Source organism: Rutilus rutilus (genome assembly GCF_951802725.1).
Source record: "Rutilus rutilus genome assembly, chromosome: 6".
In the NCBI taxonomy this organism is placed as follows: domain Eukaryota; kingdom Metazoa; phylum Chordata; class Actinopteri; order Cypriniformes; family Leuciscidae; genus Rutilus; species Rutilus rutilus.
The window spans coordinates 43,962,071-43,980,121 of NC_140214.1; the positions used below are offsets into that span (position 1 = coordinate 43,962,071).

At 38.9% G+C, this 18,051-nt stretch overlaps 1 protein-coding gene and 1 long non-coding RNA gene across 2 annotated transcripts in view; both read left to right on the forward strand.

Moving 5' to 3' along the window:
* LOC311292519 (uncharacterized protein) overlaps positions 1–18,051 on the forward strand; it is a 679,077-nt gene that overhangs the window by 198,636 nt on the left and 462,390 nt on the right. The window lies entirely within an intron of this gene.
* Positions 4,365–7,531, forward strand: LOC311292583. The gene is made up of 3 exons (XR_014627758.1): positions 4,365–4,649; positions 4,791–4,971; positions 7,363–7,531. It is a non-coding gene; the product is annotated as an uncharacterized lncRNA (long non-coding RNA).

The following is an 18,051-nucleotide window of genomic DNA, read 5'->3' on the forward strand; positions in this document are numbered from 1 at the left end:
CAGCATGAGGGTAGCCCCCCTTCTTGGTATCTGCTTTAATTCTTTTTTAATTCATGGTTTCCTGCCGGATACAATGATATCTGTCTTGCTTGTGCCGGTGATCAAGGATAAGTCTGGTAAGGTTGGTTGCTCTGATAACTACAGACCAATAGCCCTTGCCAGTGTATTGTCTAAAGTTTTTGAAAGCATCTTGTTGAGCAGAATTGTGGACATTATCCCCTCTACTGACAACCAATTTGGCTTTAAACCCAAACATGGCACAGATATGGCCATATATTCCTTAAAGGAAATTGTTAATACGTATAGAGATAAGAACTCCTCAGTCTTAATGAGTTTTATTGATGCCTCAAAAGCTTTTGATCGCGTCAATCAATACAAGTTATTTGACAAAATGAGTAAGAGAGGTGTACCTAAATGTATTGTGAGAATTCTGTCCTACTGGTATGCCAACCAGTCTATGTTTATAAAATGGGGCCACTGTGTTTCTGCCCCTTTTGGGGTCAGGAACGGGGTCAGACAAGGTGGAATCCTCTCCCCTATTCTTTTTAACATGTATGTTGATGAGCTCTCTGTCTGCCTGTATTCGTGTAACACTGGGTGTATGATAGGCAACACTTTAGTGAATCATATTATGTATGCAGATGACCTTGTGGTCTTCAGTCCCAGCAGTGCTGGTCTCCAACAGCTTCTTAATGTTTGCTCTGACTATGGAACTGTTCATGACATGAAATTTAATACAGACAAGAGTGCGGTGATGATTTGCAGAACAAAGGAGGACAAATGTCTAATGTTTCCTCCTTTTAAATTGGCAGGTAATACCTTGAGAGTTTTGAGCAAATACAAGTATCTTGGGCATCTCATTACAGACCAGTTGAAGGATGACCTTGATGTTTACAGGCAATGCCGTTCTTTATATGCTCAGGCGAATAGTTTGGTACGTAAGTTTGGTGGGTGCACAGATAGAGTGAAAGTTGCTTTGTTCAGAGCATACTGCACTCCTCTCCACAATGCACACTTGTGGTCTAGTTTCAGCAAAGCTAGCCTGCATAAACTCCAGGTAGCTTAGAATGATGCACTGAGAATTCTGCTGAGAAGACCACGCTGGTGTAGTGCCAGTGAGATGTTTGTGGCTGCAGGTGTTAACACACTGCAAGCCACATTGAGAAATGTTATGTACAAATTTATATGTCGGCTGAATAACTCAGAGAATTACATAATTATGGCATTGACCAGCATCAAGTTTAGTACTACACGGTATAAGTCCAAGTTATGGAAGCATTGGTATAGTTGTCTCCTCTGAAGTTTTTATTGTATTGTGTGTACTGTCTTGTTTTTATTTGAACCTGTGAGTCTGTAATAAAATTTATTATTATTATTATTATTAATAAGTACTTGCTTAACGAGCGCTAAAAGAGTAGGTACTATATAGCCTGATCTCGTTAAGTATGAATGCGAGCCGTACGTCATCCGCCATGTTGACGTTATCATGTGACCTACAACGTTATCACAAGCGCAACAACTTAAAGATGTGAGCGACAGCTTTAATTCATCTATCTGTAAATATCTTGATATTGATGAAACTTGATCATTTTGTGGTTTTGTTGAAGAATCAAGTGCCCATTTATTTTGTGATTGTAGTATAACCAATACATTTAGGGCTGATTTAAGTTCTTATATTTTAACTCTATAATGCCCACAGTTTTATCCTTAAAGATATTTTTTATTACGAAAACCCAAAATCGTCATCTCTTTAATATGTTGTTAATTTCTTTATTTTAGATGCAAAATGTTTTACCCAAGCAAAAGTGGCTTAAATCTCATTCATGTTTAACTAGTTTCATCCCTCAGGTTTATAAATGATAAACTTTTTTTTTTAATGTATTATGATCAATTATTCAAATATATTTAACTTTGTCATTGTGCTTTTTCCCCTGTGTATATAATCTCATACTATGATGAACGCAAACCCATGATATTTATGTTTTCTTATTTTGTTTAGTTTATTGTCATTATGATTGTTCATTAAAGAACTGGAATCTTTCCCTGATCTTGTATGTAACTATAAGTTATGAGCGACAGGTGCACTAACACTTGATAACACCAGTAACTCGCCAGCCTAGAGCAGTTCTCCTCAGCGTGTGTAATGTGTGTAATGTGTGTAATGTCTGCACAGAGGATACGGCGGCTGCTCCAAGATCTCGCCTTTGGAGAAAACTGATGATTTTATACTCCAAAAAATGTAAATATCCCTCCTTAAAAATAAAGATTACCCCAGAAAGAATTGCATTGCTAGCCCACCCCAACACTTACACACCATTATAATGATAAATGCTGACCAATACTTAATTATATAACTTTTTAACTGAAAATTATATATTTTAGTAAAACAAAATGTCATTTGTTTTGTCATATGACATGACATAGATATGCATGAATACACATTAAATAAATGCAGTGAACACATCTCAGTTTCAATTAATGCATAAATTAATGAAATAATTATATTTTATTTACTCACAATAAGAAACATGAATAAATGAGTAAAAGAATGAATAAAAGTAACCATCACAATAAACAAATGCATATACAAGTCCTGTGAGACTCAACAACACACACTCCTGTGAGAGAAGCATAGTAGAGCGAGTCTTTAATATGGGAGGCTGGATGAGACGAAACACATGTGAAACACTTGATATATTTGTGCATATATATGAGACACATGCAGTTACAGTGAAACTCCTTGCACATACCCTGTAATTGCCCTCGTTCTGTTGTTCCTGCACAAAGACACTGCACTTTCAAACATTCTCGCGTGTGAGAGAGCAAAAACATTTTTAGTGTGTTCGGAAGTCGTTTCATTGCAACCGGAAGTTTAGTTCTTTAGTTTAGCACCTATGTGTGTGTGTGTGTGTGTGTGTGTGTGTGTGTGTGTGTGTGTGTGTAAGATCTCTTAGTTACACAATTACCAACATTCACAGTGGCCATCCTCTTCTTTGTGTCTTGACAGTTTCTGGCAGACTAGAGGAGGGGTTACAGCAACTAATAGCACTTATATGACATTTAACAATTTATTTGTCCTTTTTTTCCAAAACCACCATATCATAGGATTTATAATAAAGATATAATTCTACTGACACACCCCAAAGAAAACAAAGTGGTCAAGCAGAGGACGAAGCAGAAGTTGTATGAAAAGGGCCACATAATAAGTGCTTTTGAGTTTGCTAAAGCGTGGGACTACAGAACAATCATGAATACAATCCATGAGGCATTTAAAGGGAAACTCCCTGTGGTGTGGGGTAAGCTGGGGTAAGTGGGTTTGTAATCGTGCATATGCAGGTGTGTACAATTCTTTAGGATTAGTTAAGGTTTTAAAATGCCAAGCTTGATCTCATGCTAGAACTGTTGTGTTTAGTCTCAAGTGTTTAATCAAAGCTTAATGCTAAATCCTGAAGTATCCCTTTAACCTCATAAATGACTCATTAGATGAAGATGAAGACGAAGAACTGTACACAGCCATTATTGCCAGTATTGAGGACCAGACGTAAGGGCATTATGCTAAATTAAAGCAATAATTTTACTGATTGTCGAGTTCACGCGCGTGATCATAGGTAACTAAACCTATGCGTGTGAACTCGACAATCGATTACTATGGACTTCGACCGAAAACAGGATGTAAATACAGGTATGTGCGCTGGCTGAAATAACATCATTTTTATTAATATCTTTCACATCTACTGCAGTCAGATTCACCCGTGTTCACTCTGAAGGAATCACTCACATGACCTGTGCACTTGTAATGACACATCAAGGATGTTAAGAGGCTAAAAGCTGGTTTAAAACTTGCCCCATTGAAGTCAACAGGGTGCAAATTTTAAAAAGAGGATAACACGTTGTAGGCAACACCGATTTTTTTCGTTGTTCTCTGTATTGACAGCACTCCAAATTTACAAAAAAATGAGCTCAATGTTAAAATTGACCGGAGTTCTCCTTTAACATGAAGTAGGAGCTTTTTTAATTAGGAGACTTTTTACTACACATTTTTGAGATGGGATTTTGACATAATGTAACCAATGTAAAGAGCCTAACAATTTAGCTTATGTCTTTAGCATATATTACTCATGGTTTAGAAGTTGTGATTAGAGTAAATGCATGTTGTATGCACTGCAACTAAAATGGGAAAAGTTGATGGTATCTGGGTTGGATATTTTTACCTGTAAGTATTGCCTTTAGGTTCATGAACATTTGTTTGCAGTCTTGATAATATCCGTCTAATCAGATGAATAGTTGAATTATTGCTGTCCATCTAAACATGTTCTGAAAGATTTATTTTCTGTTATTGTAATTTTAGACGCCCCAAAGAAGATTCCTCCATAAGTGAAATCTTAAAAGAACTTGGTGAAAAGATTAAAAGCACAGGCATTTGCAGATTCAGCATCAATCGTGCAGCAGTGCTTGATGGAGCTATTCGAGGCTTTAGAAGAACGTCCTACAACCCAAACCACACAATGTGCATTAAGTTCTCTGATGACAAGGGCACAACCGAAGAAGCTGTAGATCTTGGCGGCCCGACGAGAATCTGTACGGCTACTTATGGAAGCACTATCTCACTCTGAGATGTTGAGGGACATGAGGGACACTTGATTCCTTTGGTATATATAATTGCATTGAGTCAGTTGAAATGATAGTAATAATGAATTTGCTGAATTCATTGTATAATATTTATTTTGGGCCGCATTATTATAACAAAGTGGTAGTTGCCTGATTGGACTTTTATTCTCCTTATTTTACAGCTGTGCGGGATGACAGATATTGTTTTGCTGGTCGATCATTGCTGTCAGCCTGGTTCATGGAGGACCAGCACCATGTTTCCTCTCTGAAACTCTTTTCAGCTGCTTAGTTAAAGGACCAGAGATGAGCAGACCCGTCACTGAGGACATTGCAGACAATGAACTCTCTGAAACACTGAAACGGGTTTGTGGGCACTTTTACTTTCTCTACTTGTGTAATGTATATATATAATTTTTTTTTAAGGACTGATTTTCCTCTTAAAATAAAACTCACCCTGCAATAAAGCCATAAAATGCACCCTGGACAGCAGATAGCAAAGACAGAGCACAGGACATCCCCTGTCCAAACGGTCCTTCTTCCTTATCTCTGCATCCCCCTCTCTCTCCCCCTCTCCCTCCCCCTCTCTCTCCCCCTCTCCCTCCTCAAGTCACTGAAAGTTCATTAAGAATATCTATATATCACATATGGTGTATCTTGTGAATATGTTGTTTTTCCTTTCCATGTTTGGTATCATTTTAAGTGTCTCAGTGCGATTGGTAAAATGGTCTTAATTTCATTGCAGTCATTGGTTTAACGAGAAAGATTGAGAACTTAGGAGAATCCTGTTTCTCCTCTCTGGGTGATATCTCTTTACGATATCTCCTGAAACCAGGTGCTACCCCCCTGGGGTACATGGATTGGCCCAAACAACTCTAAACAATATTTGTATAACCCTTTTTGTTCTCACCTGGGTATTTAAGGCTGGGTGTCAGAGCAGTCTTTGGGACTCTTTACCAGGAACCCCCATACAGTGCTGTTTCAGTGTTTTCCTGTTGGAAAGCCCTCACACATCACTGTGTGTCTTTGTCAGGAAAACATTACTTACTTTTAGAGTCATCTTTGAGTAAATGATGTCATGTATTTTTCTGAATTGGCTTTTAATCATTTACTTCTGTAATTGGCATGATGCATTTTTACCTGACAAATAAATGTTACATCTTGATTTATTCTGAAGTTTCAGAAATCATTCATTTTAGCAGATTAATGTGTAGTCTGGTGTTTCCGCAAATCTTTGTCCAGGATAGATCAAACTGGAGGCACTTTGAATGGAGCATGGGGAACATCGTAGGAAGACCTTCTGATTTCTGACTATCTCCTGACTTAGCATGTTGTACGCTGCAAATATTATAAAAAATTACACCTATGGGTCTCCAGTGAGCGGCCGCTTAGGGTAAAATACTTGCACTGCACCCTCTGACTATTTCAGGACTGGCTAGTTTGTGATCGTGAGCGCGCAGTCGCGACGTGACGTCTCAAAGTGACACTAGGTCCGTAATGAACGAATATTTGAAATTATGAGATGCTCAGAATAATAAAAGATCTAAATTAATTCAAAATCAATATTTATGATTATTTTCTAATCAGAAATACGATCTAAATTTGATTATCATTTGAAATTGGAGTCAGATTAAGCGTGGAGCTAAAGTAATATTGAAACTAAATTCCAATAAGTGAACTTCACTGGAGCGCTGAAAAGACATACACACATTATTCCTTCGCCAGGCCGTTGGATTCCGTCGTTGGGCCAATGGGTGGTCCTTGCATTTGGATGTTTAAAAAATAAATACATTATATATACAGTGCTATGCATAAGTGAATACACCCATGCTAAAGTTGACTAAAAAGAGGAATAAAAAATCATCTTTTGGAAATTGAACTTAATGCCTTAATTAAAAAATTAGGAAAAATCCAACCTTTAAGGACACCAATTTTCTTTGTGAATGAATAATGTATCGTAAATAAATAAATGTTCTTCCTTAAAATACAGGGTGCATAAGTGAGTACACCCCTATGTTAAATTCCCATAGAGGCAGGCAGATTTTTATTTTTAAGTATTTAAAAAAAAAAAAATGTTAGGATACTATGCATCCTGATAAAGTTCCCTTGGCCTTTGGAATTAAAATAGCCCCACATCATCACATAGCCTTCACCATACCTAGAGATTGGCATGGGGTACTTTCCATAAGATCATCTCTCAATGCAAATCAAACCAGCTATTAGGCTAACTGAAATAAAACCATGCCAATCTCTAGGTATGGTGAAGGCTATGTGATGATGTGGGGCTATTTTAATTCCAAAGGCCAAGGGAACTTTATCAGGATGCATAGTATCCTAACATTTTTTTTTTTTTAAATACTTAAAAATAAAAATCTGCCTGCCTCTATGGGAATTTAACATAGGGGTGTACACACTTATGCACCATGTATTTTAAGGAAGAACATTTATTTATTTATGATACATTATTCATTCACAAAGAAAATTGGTGTCCTTAAAGGTTGGATTTTTCCTAATTTTTTAAATTAAGGCATTAAGTTCAATTTCCAAAATAAGATTTTTTATTCCTCTTTTTAGTCAACTTTAGCATGGGTGTCTAAACTTATGCATAGCACTGTATGTATATATATTTTTTTTATGTATTTATTTTTTAAACAAACAAAACAAAAATTCTCTCTCTCTCTCTCTCTCTCTCTCTCTCTCTCTCTCTCTCTCTCTATATATATATATCATTTTTGTTTTGTTTGTTTTTGGAGCCAGATCTGTGAATCCAGAACAGTGGAGGAGCTTCAGACGTCTACTGAGCCTTTGACAGATCACTTGTCTCATGCTGGCTGCCTAAGACCTCTTACAAGTTTGATGGACAAGAATCCGTTACTGGAGGATCTTCTAATGTTTCTAGTAGTTCACCGTGTCCGTGGTCCCTCTGAAAGGTACATCTCGTCTCAGTGAATACTGTGCTCTCTTAGTCTAGTGGACAAATAGCTTTACATGTGTTTTTGCAAGTTCACTATTTTAGCTACTCTTTTAGGTCTACCTCGGTAGTAGCGATTGTAATAAAAAAGCAATAAGGGTTTAAGTGACTGTCATAAGAAGATGATGAAGACGAGGGTAGACAGAATCCAATACAAAGTGGTTTTAATAGCAATAAACACAAGAACAGACAGGGGGCGTAACAGTGCGGTTAATTGTTTAAACATGGGGTGAACACGCAAACATCGACCAACACTAAAGACTGAAAACAGAGAAACTAAATACACAGACAAAAGTAAGTAAATGATGAGCATCTGTGGTGGAGGATTAGTGTCTATGGTGACTGACGAGTGGCGGGAAAATCAAACAAAGGAAACATGTGACTGACAAGCCAAGTCACCTTCATTTATAGAGCGCTTATCACAACACAGATCGCTTCAAAGCAGCTTCACAGTGATAATAGGACATTCATTTTGCTTTAGAAGAAAAGCTTAAGTAAGTTTTTGATTGAATAATTTCTGTTGTAAAAACTGATTAGTTATTTAATTTGGCGCCACTTAAACAACACCATCCTCAGCTAAAACAGAAAACCCCTGATGTGTCTAGATTTAGACTGACAGAGTGCGTCTGCTTCCCCAACAATGCCAAACTAAAAGTCCATGAAGGTGACACGAACTGAAGATATACGTGACAGGAACACTGTTTAATAATGCAGTGTTGGATTATCTTCTCTGTTAGGTTTAGAGATGGATTGAAAACACTTGGGAGTCCTCCAGAAGATCCAGCAACATCCAGAAGCTCTTCATGCTGTCCTCCGCTACTCTACAGGAACCGATCAGCAGACATCATGGATGGGCCGTTTGAGATCAGATGGGCGGAGACAGGAAGCAATAGACGAGCGAATGAAAAGCGAGTGGTCTTCTATTGGAGAGATTACCTCTAGGCATTTATAGTGTTAAAAGCTTTAGAAGACTGGGTAATACTTTATAGTGAGTATACAGTGATATGGTACTTAAAGTACAAATCATTAAACAATTAGTTTATAGTTCATTCATAGTTAATGTATTGTAGTCTCTACACTGTTAATATATTAGGCTGTTTACAAATAGTGAATTCTTCATTCATTGTTTCTGTAATTAACACAATTATTATTGTTTAATTAGCTCGTACTAAAGGTACTGTTAACTGTTTATTAGGAGTAAATAGTCCTCACTTTAGATAAGTTAGATTGGTCACGGAAAATGGATTCATATGCAGTGTTCCTTAAAATGTTTACAAACACATTACACACACACACACACACACACACACACACACACACACACATTACTAAAAAATGAATGTGACATTCCCCATCTTCCAATTTAAAAATATTTTGGTGGGCCATAAGAGATTACACCCGTCCAGGTGGGATGAAATTAAAATTAGAAAAGTGAGAGGACACCTGTTCTCGAGGCCGGAAGGACACGTCACATTTCTGAATCCCAGGGAAAGGCTGCACACTGTGTGCATCAAAAGGATTTGTTTTATTTATTTAAAACTGACACTTAATTACTAGTGTAGGTTAAAAAAACAGTTTTTTTTTTATTTATCTCTACCACTGTGCATATCACTGGATATAAATACAAATATAATAATCTATAGTCTATAATACTGTTCTGGAAACAAACTTTTGGAATAGTGAGAAACGATCCTCATTTTTATAATGAGTCATTAACAATTATCAAATCACTTCTAGGCTACATCTAATCACCAATGAAAACACTGAAAATAAAGGATAAAAGCAGGTTCGCGCAAACTACAGGATCTTGCTTGTATTGCATCAAAATAGTGATTTTGGACCAAACATCCTAACTCAAATACAATATTTAAATACATATATATTTAAAACCGTTGTTTGCCCAGCCCTGTTCTAGATGTACTTTGTCAAATGGTGCTGTAATGGGGGGACGGGAGGCAGAGCCACAGTAAACATGATGAATGAAGACTGTAGAACGCAAAAGCCGAATCCCGGACATTTTGGGCGATCTCGAAATCCCGGGCAGACTCGTCACGGAGACTAACGATAAAACGGCGTCTTTTAAGTTTCGAGTCAACTAGTAGCCTAGCCTAGTTGTTTAACTGTTACTGGTAGGCGTGGCCTCATAGGGCAGCGAAGCAAGTGCATTCTGGGAGTTGTTGTCTTTCATCAACATGAGCCGAAAATACATTTTCAGGCTTTTCTCCAAATTCAAAAATAATTTCACATTTCTACTACATAAATGACCCATTTTAAATACACATTAATCTTTCCAGAGGTGAAGTATCCCTTTAAATCAAAAGCACTTTAAGCACCTTGTATGAACCCTGGGGAGGGGTCCTATGCAAGCGATTCCAAGGCTGAAGCAAGGCCTCGTTTATGCCTAAGGCAGATTCCAGAAGTCATCTCCAAACACACTTTATGCAGTTATGTGCAAATACTGAGACAATATCATGGACTTTTTTCTTATTAGCATTACTTAAACATTACTCACTTCAGTTAGGCCTACTCAATGTCAGTGGAAGAGAAACATGCCAACAGTAGTTCAGTATCGTTATAGTAAATAGCATCTGATGTCGTTTCGAAACAAGTATCGGTGTTTAAATAATCAGAAACGAACACGTTAAGAACGGAAACTTTACACATATGAACCACGCTGTGCATTGGGTCCTTTGCAGATATTTTCCAGAATATTCTAAATAAATACCTTTCTACAAGATCCTCTGAAGACCTCTGATCAGGAAGCTGCTGGGTGTTTCACATTCTTTCTATTATACTATTAAATCTTTCACTCATATCAGAAACGTAATCTCGATTCAACGACATCCTGTAACAAACCAGATGCCGATGTCGATGCATATCTGTGTGTCTGCACACTAGTAGGGGAGGGAATAGCCCTGTGATTGGCTGTTGCTTAAGCAATTTAGCAGTCTATAAAAGTTGAGGGCTTTTTCGTTATTTGCTTTAGGTGCTGTTATGTACAAAACTACATTTGATTACACTTATCACACAGTTCAACATCCTAACAAAATCTGATCTCATTCTCTTATTACAGGTCATAGTTAAACTCATTGTTTCAAAATACAAGATTGTTGTAACAGGTAATGAGAGCATGTGGTTTAATCACGAACACACATCAGTATGATTTTCTTGTGATTCATTACTTAAAATAAGTTTATCTCTTGTGTTGCAGTTTATGGTCTCACTTTAGATGTCTTTAACTACTTTGTATTATCATTAAAAAAAAAAAAAAAAAAAAAAAAAAAAAAAGTACAATGTACTTATTGTGTTCATATTGTCTTGTAAAACACTGAGCTGGGATACGGGTAAGGTTAGGGACAGGTTTGGTGGTATGGGTCGGTTTAAGGGTGGGTTGAGGTGTAAGGGGCGGGTTAACAGTGTAGCCTAATAATAAATGCAATTACAGAAGTTAATTACAGCTGTAGTTACATGCAAGTATTTTCATGTTCACGTTAATTTTTATTTATATAGCACATTTTACAACAGCCACTGGCTGACCAAAATGCTTTACAGAACAGCCAAATTAAGAGAAAATAATGCCTGCATAACAACACAACACAAATAAGCAACAAAGCTAAGAGCAACCTTAAAACAGGAGTAGCAAAACAGTATCAGACTCACATATAAAATAGTAAAACAGAGATGGCAGTGTCAGACTCCAATATAAAATGGAAAAATAGGAGTGGTAAAACAGCATCAAACTCAACATTTTAAATCAGAGGTGGCAAGGCAATATCAGACTCAAATATATAATGGAAAGAACCAGGAGTGGCAAAACAGTATCAAACTCAATGGAAAATAGTAAAACCAACCTTAATTATAGGCCATGAAAAACAAGTGTGTATTTAGGCTGTCCTGATTTCTAACGTCAAATTGTTCCAAAAAAAACAAACAGATAATGAACATTTTCTGTTAAATTACGGACAGTTGAACTCTAAAACGGAAAAATCTGTATATCAACAGTACATTTTCTGTACTATTCACGGATAATCCTTATACAGAAATTTCTATTTTTATAGAATTTTTATAGCATATCTTTTGGTAGCAAATAATTCAAGAAAGATATATACAAATTGAACATGGTTTATTTTCGTAAACATTTTCATGTAAACATTCTTAAATGCATTCAATAGATATATGACAAATTAAACAATGTGCAAAGCACCATTAAAAGTGCTTGTATTGTGGAATATGTATTGAGACATTAAACAAACAAGGGACAGAATTAAAAAAGAAAACATGAGCAGGTACTTGCACAATATTGGTGTTGCACCAAATAGCTCACAAAATTCTTCACAAAACATGAATAATAAACTAAAAGTCAAGATTCAAATACAATACAATACAAATACAATACAATACAATACAATACAATACAATACAATACAATACAGAAAGAAGGAAACAAAAACAAATTGAATACGAAGACAGGGCTGCTGCTTTTATCATTAAACACAAAGAAGACAAAACTTGTAGTCCATTATAACATCTACAAAGACAGCCTTCATGCTTTCAATATGGAACTAGGCAAAGCTAGACAGACTTTCTTCTCAAATATTATAAACAGTAATTTAAACAACACACGCACTCTTTTTGCTACTGTAGAGAGACTGACAAACCCCCCAAGCCAGATTCCCAGTGAAATGCTCTCAGACAGCAAGTGCAGTGAGTTTGCTTCTTTCTTCTCTGAGAAAATCAATAATATCAGAAAGGTGATCAGCACATCCTTGAGTTACGCTGGGGTCAGACAGATCAAACCACCTGAGAAAGTTGTTACGATGTCTGACTTCAAAGAAATTGATGGCACAATTTTGGAAGAAACCGTACAGCACCTTAAAACATCAACATGTGCTCTTGACACACTTCCCACATCATTTTTCAAAAGTGTGTTTAACAGTTTAGAAGCAGATCTTCTAGAAGTGGTAAATGCTTCACTTCTCTCTGGGAGTTTTCCAAACTCCCTTAAAACTGCAGTTGTCAAGCCCCTCCTGAAAAAGAGCAATCTGGATAAGACCATATTAAGCAACTATAGACCGATCTCAAATCTTCCTTTCATAGGCAAGATCATTGAAAAAGTTGTCTTCAATCAGCTGAATAAATTCTTATGCTCGAATGGATACTTTGACAATTTTCAATCTGGTTTCCGACCACATCACAGCACAGAGACAGCGCTCATAAAGATAATAAACGACATTCGCTTAAATACTGATTCAGACAAATTATCAGTGCTGGTACTACTCGACCTCAGTGCTGCATTTGACACTGTCGATCATAACATACTTCTTGACAGGCTGGAAAACTGGGTGGGGCTTTCTGGCATAGTCCTAAAATGGTTCAGGTCATACTTAGATGGGAGAGGTTATTATGTGAGTATAGGAGACCATAAGTCAGAGTGGACATCCATGACATGCGGAGTCCCTCAAGGCTCAATTCTTGCGCCACTCCTGTTCAACCTGTACATGCTTCCAATGAGCCAAATAATGAGAAAGAACCAAATTGCTTGCCACAGCTATGCAGACGACACACAGCTCCACTTAGCCCTATCGCCTAACGATTACAGCCCCATTGACTCCCTGTGCCAATGCATTGATGAAGTCAACAGTTGGATGTGTCAAAACTTTCTTCAATTAAACAAAGACAAAACTGAAGTCATTGCGTTTGGAAACAAAGATGAAGTTCTCAAGGTGAACGCATACCTTCACTCTAGGGGTCAAACAACTAAACATCAAGTCAGGAATCTTGGTGTGACACTAGAGTCAGACCTCAGTTTCAGTAGTCATGTCAAAGCAATAACTAAAATCAGCATACTATCATCTAAAAAATATTGCAAGAATTAGATGCTTTGTTTCCAGACAAGACTTAGAGAAACTTGTTCATGCTTTCATCACCAGCAGGGTGGATTACTGTAATGGACTCCTCACTGGCCTTCCCAAAAAGACCATAAGACAGTTGCAGCTCATACAGAACGCTGCCGCCAGGATTCTGAGCAGAACCAGAAAATATGAACATTTCACACCAGTCCTCAGGTCTTTACACTGGCTCCCAGTTAGATTTAGGATTGATTTTAAAGTATTATTACTGGTATATAAATCATTCAATGGCCTAGGACCTCAATACATTGCAGATATGCTCACTGAATATAAACCCAACAGATCACTCAGATCATTAGGATCATATCAGCTAGAAATACCAAGGGTTCACTCTAAGCATGGCGAGTCCGCTTTTAGCTATTATGCCAGCCGCAGCTGGAACCAGCTTCCAGAAGAGATCAGATGTGCTCCTATAGTAGTCACATTCAAATCCAGACTCAAAACACATCTGTTTAGCTATGCATTTAATGAATGAGCACTGTGCCAATGTTCGTCCGACTGTTTGAACTGTACTGTATTTTATTTTTATCTGTATAAACTGTTTTAATTATTCTTATTCTTTTTATTATTTTAATTTCTTCTATGTAAAGCACTTTGAATTGCCACTGTGTATAAAATGTGCTATATAAATAAACTTGCCTTGCCTAAACATTGCTTTAGACTTGTAGTCAATAGTAGAGTGAAATATTACGCCGGTTTCACACCGCAAGCGTCAGCGGCGCGTGAGCAGAGCGTATTTTTTTCGGCGTCCATGTTATTCAATGAGTGCATTCACACCGCACGCAGAAGCGGCGCGGCAGCGCGTAGCAGGAGCAGAGCAGGAACAGCAGTGCCGCGATAGTTTCGGTGCCCAGTCTATTTTAACGCACCGCTTACGCTGAATTAAAGTGACAGTGCATTGATCATGTCCAAAATACACCGCAGTTTTACCCAAAAAGCGCATTGATGATATCTATTGTGTTTTAAACAGTCAATCAAATGACCAAAAACAATTTAAAAAGAAAACAAATGTCCAAAAACAAACTTGTTGCCCGAACAAGAAAAACAAAGATGAACCAAAAGTTATATAAATGAAATTCTTAATAAAATAAGCTTATAACGGCTCCTGAAGGTTTTTTCCAGATCAGAAAAAAAAAAATCACGCTTCAACTGATGCCTTCGATCTTTTAATGTCTTCCTTTCCGGAATCAAGATATTCCATATCACAAACATCGAATGGACACCGTGAAAAAACTGCTAAATAAACCAAAATTACAATCAATTTTGTTGAAGCGATTCTGCCATGACATCGCTCGAAACATATCCCATTAAAACTGAAATCAATACACACAGTACATCAATTATAAATAAACAATAACCAAAATACATACAAACATACCGTGTGCTCAAGTTACTCCTTTTCCCAGTAGGTGTCACTATTACCAAACTATCATGTAGATCAATACAATTCTCACATAATACACAAAATTTATAAAACAAAAACAAAAACAAACCAAAAACTTTCAAAGGTGAAAAAATATCTGCGACAGCTACAAAGCTTCTTGACAAGTATTTTCTCTTAAATGTATTTGAAAACGAAATAAAGCAATGCCAACTTATCCATTATAGAGTAGCCTACTCTGTCTGTACAAAACCCGCAGTTCAGTCGCGCGTGACAAACGCTGCCAGTGTGAAAGCAAAACGCGCGTGTCCTGCTCCTGCTCACCATATGCACTGCTCCTCCGCTGCTTACGCTCTGCTAATGCATGCAGTGTGAAACCGGCGTTACAGTGCTGATGCCATTTTTCAGTAAGAGAACACAATTTTCCTTCAAGGGTTAGTTCACCCCAAAATTTTAATTGTCATTAATTACTCACGCTCATGTTGTTCCACACCCCACAAGACTTCAATTCATCTTCAGAACTGTAATGATACAGGAGATTGAGAAGGATCCATTTGCAGCTTTATTGAAGGAACGTCAAACAGGCAGGGGTCAGAGAACAGCAAACAGGGAAATCAAAGGTCAACACAGAGAGAGTAGTCAGGTAACCGGCAGAAGATCGGGGCAGGCAGCAAGAGACAATAATCCAAAGGCAATCCAAGTCAAGACAGGCAGCAAGCAGGCAGAAGTGAGATAACAATCCGAGGTCGGCAACAAGATCAGTAGAATAGGGTAAACGCTCAGAAATTACAGGCCGTGGCAATGCAATACTTCGCACTGATCTTCCATTTGAGTGTGGATTAAATAGAGAGTCTGAATGAGGTGCAGGTGTGTGCGCAATCAGTCCCAGGTATGAAGCATTATGGGGATTGGAGTTCCCGAGAGAACTAGTATTCCGGTGAAGGCTCCCTCTGGTGGTGGAGAGGAGGCGGTGCGGGAGCCAGCTCTGTAACAAGAACAAAATCTTTTTGAGGAAATCTGAGAGATTTCTGTCCCTCCATTGACAGCTTACGCAACTACGACTTTCAAGGTTCAGAAAGGTATACAGACATAAATGTAATCCATGTGACTCCAGTGGTTTAACCTCAAATTTAGGAAGTGGCACAAATGTTTTTTGTGAAAAACAAAACAAAAAACATATTTTCTCACAAAATATAGATCGCTGACGCACGATCACAAGAGCGCCACAATGCACGCGTGCTGTTGACCCAGAAGCAGGGTGAGAGTGCATGGGTGCAATGCAATTAGATTTCTTTTTTTCACGCACAAAGCATTTGCATCACCAGATAGTTGTTGTGCGATTGGTTGCACTAACCGCAGATGAGATAAGCACAGTATACACGTCTGTGCAGTGATCATTCCATCACTCCATCAAAGGTAATTTCAACATTTGTTTGAATACAATGGGTGTATGATCATGTAATTAATCGTGTCTTTAAGTTACCCTGTAGTTTCGTCAATCAACATCACCAGCTGGTTCGGCGAGTCAGCTGTTTGTGTTATGAGTCTAAGCTAGGCTAATTGTACGTTCACACCGCCGCCGGCGATTTTGAAATCGCTATTAAAAATGAATGACTTCCGGGCACTTTGACGCTCTCGCCGGTGTGAACGCACAGTAACAGCTGTCGTCTTTTGCTAACAACAACAAAAGTGTGTGATAGGTTGTTTTGAGGTTTGTGATATCTATGGTTTTCAATGAGAACCAGAGATGACCCAACAGTAGAGCTAGATTATTTACGGAGGAATTATTACTACTCGATTATCTTAAAAAACCTTGTCTGCTTTACACAATTGAGCTACCTTGGAGTTAATCCTAGTCCATAGTTAGGCAGCTAGCTCGCTAAACGACTTGACAGCTACTAGAAAGACCTGGAACTACAAGACTCTACGTTGAAAATACCCGTTTGTTGCCCGCCAGGTATCCATGGTAGTCACGTGACTGCAAAGTATGAATTCTATGACAAAGATAGTTTCAATCACTTGTACTTTAAATGATGTTTAAATGGTGCAATATTTATGAATCTGATAACGTACTTATCCATTTCATTGTGAGTGCTGTGCACTTGCCAAGAGAACCCGCCTCCCCGTGTTATTCAACGGGACGTGAGACCAACTAAACAATTAAATTACACTTCAAATATCTTTTTTCCAAAGGTGGTTTCTGTCATTTGCTGTCGTTTTTATCACGCAGATGTAAGTTCAAGTGTCTGTTTCAAAAATAAGTTGGTTTTTAGTTAGTTACGTGATGCGGTGGTGTAACGTCATGATTGACAGCTGTGATTGACAGGTTCTCTGAGCGAAGTAGTCACTGAAGCACCAACGGACATTTTTTTCGGGATCTTCGGAGGACTGAGGAGATTGTATTTACTTTATTTTAACAAGCCTCTTGTCGTACTGCAATCAATTTTTTCAAAAGTGTGCAGAATGCACTCTCTCTGCAAGAGTGAGGGCGGAGCGTTGATTTCGCGGCTTTACTTCCTGCTGATTACTGTGCGGGTCTGGTCCCGAGATCGCTACTGCGCGGGTCTGGTGCCGAGATCGCTACTGCGCGGGTCTGGTCCCGAGATCGCTACTGCGCGGGTCTGGTGCCGAGATCGCTACTGCGCGGGTCTGGTGCCGAGATCGCTACTGCGCGGGTCTGGTCCCGAGATCGCTACTGCGCGGTCTGGTCCCGAGATCACCGCGGGTCTGGTCCCGAGATTGCTCCTGCGCGGGTCTGGTCCCGAGATCGCTCCTGCGCGGGTCTGGTCCCGAGATCGCTCCTGCGTGGGTCTGGTCCCGAGATCGCTACTGCGCGGGTCTGGTGTGGTCCCGAGATCGCTACTGCGCGGGTGTGGTCCCGAGATCGCTACTGCGCGGGTCTGGTCCCGAGATCGCTACTGCGCGGGTGTGGTCCCGAGCACGGGTCTGGTGCCGAGATCGCTACTGCGCGGGTGTGGTCCTGAGATCGCTACTGCGCGGGTCTGGTCCCGAGATCACTTCTGCGCGGGTCTGGTCCCGAGATCGCTACTGCGCGGGTGTGGTCCCGAGATCGCTACTGCGCGGGTCTGGTCCCGAGATCGCTACTGCGCAGGTCTGGTCCCGAGATCGCCACTGCGCGGGTCTGGTCCCGAGATCGCCACTGCGCGGGTCTGGTCCCGAGATCG